General features: G+C 37.2%; 1 long non-coding RNA gene across 1 annotated transcript; it reads right to left on the bottom strand.

Moving 5' to 3' along the window:
• Positions 1-286: 286 nt before the first annotated feature.
• Positions 287-3071, bottom strand: LOC306903120. The gene is made up of 4 exons (XR_013787518.1): positions 2896-3071; positions 1409-1467; positions 989-1315; positions 287-853 (listed from the first exon to the last, which is right to left on the bottom strand). It is a non-coding gene; the product is annotated as an uncharacterized lncRNA (long non-coding RNA).
• Between the last annotated feature and the right edge of the window lie 681 nt (positions 3072-3752).

Here is a 3752-nt window from a genome sequence, read left to right on the forward strand (position 1 = left end):
CAGCTATGTATGACATGTCCAGCTTCCACTTTTCTTGTATGATTTCACGTGATCACAACAAATAATGGGGGAAACAAAGCTTAGTTAACACTAAGCAAACACACATGAAACGTAAAGGCAGTAAAGAAAGAAAGAAATAGACAAAGTAAAGAGTGGCAGTATTACATCAGCTATTGACATCTGCATAAACCATCAAGGACAATCTCATTATTTAAAAGGGGCAAAGCTAAAACGCAGTTATTTAGATAAATGTAATGAGATTCAATAAAAAGGAAGGAGGCGGGAACCGGCGGGAAAACAAACTTTAATCAAAATAAACAAACAATAACACCGGAGTAAAAGACCGGCAGCCACCTCATGGTAGACTGCCGGCCACAAAAACATCAATACAAATTTAACAAATGTCCGGGCCCGGTCCTCTCTCACCAACAGTCCTGCCGCTCCTCCTCTCAAGCTCCCGATTTCCTCCATGAGATATGTGGGACCGGTGTGCGCACTTATTGTCCAATTATCACTCAAGCAACCAGGCTAACTGTTTCTGGCGCCACATGGCCTTTTCTCACCTTAGGACACAGCCCAGTCCTGCCCCCAAGAATCCTCTTGAAGTCCAGGGGCGAGTATTGGAATGTGCCCTGGTCAGAGTCGAAAGGGAGATAACATAGGACAGTTGGGGTTTTACGATCCCAGGGGGTTAACCTTTTGTTCAGACCGACTCTACAGTTTCAATGTAATACAGAGTTATATAAAAGCACAGAAACACAAAGCACTGGAACTCATATCACCATCCCCTTTGTTTCTCTTGCATGGTTTCCGACTTCAGGTGCTTGTGGATTTTCTTTTGCTCCTGTTGGTTCTGCAACAAAATAGTGATTACTGCCACTTTTTAAATGCAAAACCTTTCTGTAATGTATATACATGTAGACTGGAAATAGTTCTATAAACAACAAGAAAACTTCATATAAATGTCATGTTAGTCAGTTTTACACACCGTTGATGACCAGCTGTGTGGTCACAATTTCAAATGAATGGTTGATGTAGCACTGGTACTTTCCAGCATCACTGTGTGTGAGATTGTGGAGTTTGATGGAGAAGTTTCTTTTCACAAACTCCTCAGGGAATGCTTCAATTCTGTTTTTGTAGAAGGGGTCCTGATGCTGTTCTGACCATTTTCCCCCGGTGATGTCATACACTTTCAGATTGCCGTTGTGTCTCCAAAATACATTAATGTCTTGAAGGTTGTGCTCATTTTTACTTAAAGCACATGGCAGGACAACCGAACCTCCAATAACAGCCTCAACTTGGATCGTTGGATACTCTGAAATGAGAGAGACTTCACAAGTTCACAATCTGTTTGCACACAGTTATAATTCACCTTTTACATTTCATTTTAATTTAAGTATGTGCTCACGCGTAGAAGCAGCACAGAGGTATGTGAGCCATGCCCAAATGACGCAGCAACTTCTGAAACTGAAAAAAAAACTAGTTATTGTAAGTTCATATAGAATAGCATGATGCTCTCAACACCAATGTCATGGCTTCGGTTCCCTCACTAACTGCACATTCACCCAGACACTAATATGTTGGTTTCAAATCTTCCTTTATGGAAAGTGTAATTTTGTGGAAAATACAGTACATTAAACATTTGAAGGATAAAGTTTGATAAGTTTTGTAATTAAAAGTGTAGCTAATAATAGATTAGTTTTAAGCGCACAGTTTACATTAAGATAAAAACACAGCACTGCCATGATACTACTTAAAATAATATCAAACTGTTAAATAGGACCAAAACACACTGGACCAAATGTAGCATACATCCATCCTACAATTGTTATAGAAGCACAGGCCTGCTAACCAGCTAACGTCAATCAAAAACAAATAAGTAATAGCGCAACAACAACAAAAGAGTGACCAGCCTTATTATCAACTTCTTGTTAATTCAAGTTTACCTATTTCCAGTTTCTTAAAAGTTGATAAAATGAATATTGACAAACAACTAAATAAGCTTTCAATGCTAATACACGTGTCGCAAACAAGACACGTGTACAAAGCATTTCAGTCCGATTGAATCAAACATACCTGATGATCATGGTTTCTCAATGAAATATGTTTTAAATTAATAAATGAAAACTAAAATCAAAACAAAAAATGTTTACTCTAAAGTACTGCTTTGCGTCTGATCACAATGCTTTCACGTCCGTGTTAAACGTCACGTTTTACGTAGTTCTGTTGTACGTAAGGTTGGTCAGGTGACTAGGTTTTTGAAGTATAAACGGTATTGTAAATTGTGGAGTACAAAAAAAAAGTTAAACATGTCTTTTCCCCAAACATTATGAACTATTTCTTTAAATCATTGAAATAAAGTGTCTTTATATTATTGCGTGACATTTGTCATTTCTAGAAAGTAAGCAATTTCACCAAAATAATGGAGTACATTATGTGCCATAAATAATCTAATCTAAAATATTATGTTCAATATGACATGTCAATATTCCTTACACAGTGAAAAGACAAAAAATCTCACTTTAAAATCTAGTTCATTTCACTGTCAAATGTATGACGCGTCGCAGATCATGATAAACAATGGTAACTCAGGCAACACTGGTTTGTACACTGAATGTCTTTAATGTTTAGAATGTGGCCAGTTTGTCTGGTTTGAAGACATTCCCAAAACAGACTTCAAGAACATATGACACGACTGGCTAATATGGTTTTATAGACTGATTGATTATGATAAAGACAAATTAATCATTTTCATTAATGTCTTTAATGTAAACACTGTTTAACTTCCCGGCTAAGTATGTTTTAACTGTAACCAAGTGAATAGCCTTGCAGTAAGTTTAAAAGAAAATCATGTTTTTTAAAAGAATCGCTCATAATACCATAAATTCAACATACCTTTAACAAAAGTGTTTCACACTGCTGGTCACAAATATCAGGGATGAAGGAGCAGAACATCGTGTTACTCTCAAATATATTATTTATACTCACTGACATTTTATCTCCAGTGTCCTTAGTAACCTTCTACCAGAATGAGCCTCTCACATATTCCCATCCCTATACAAAACTTCACCAGTTGGCAAGAGCAGGTAAACAATATAATCCACATGTGATTGGATGGTGTCAGAGTACTTGTCAGGGATTGGTTAAAAAGTGGAAAGACATTGGGCTGCAGTACATAGATATATGAAGAGAGTGAAAGTAAAAACAAAAACACATACTGTATGTCCTAATGGAAAAGAATGCAAAAATAATGTTTTGCATGCGGCACAAGTTCTCCTTACTAATAAATATAGAAACAAACAGATCTAACTAAAAAAAATTAAAAGGGTTATACATCCTAAACCACTTGCACTGTCAGGGTCACATTTGATGAACCCTTGACCTTAGTGGCGCTACCACCATATGTTTCCAGTAAAGATACAGGAACACATAAAAATCTTCCTGGAAGATACTATTCACATTTCTCGTGTTTGTGAAGGATCAGCTCCTGTGGGGCCTGACAGATCATAAAATGTCATCTATAGAGGCACACAGCTCAATGATGATGAAACCTCTATAGACCCCTTTGGCGCCAACGTCACACATCCATCACAGCATTGGCTGGAGATAAAACAGAGCGAGTCCTTTCGCATTTCTGACAGTTTGTACATGTAGGCATCTAGTATACGCTCTTAGTTTATCTTTACTATAGATGCTTGGTTTCTCTGTTTGGTAAGTGTAGATGTCAAACCACTTAACTGGAGGAAATCCTG

Source organism: Barbatula barbatula (genome assembly GCF_947034865.1).
Source record: "Barbatula barbatula genome assembly, chromosome: 13".
In the NCBI taxonomy this organism is placed as follows: Eukaryota; Metazoa; Chordata; class Actinopteri; order Cypriniformes; family Nemacheilidae; genus Barbatula; species Barbatula barbatula.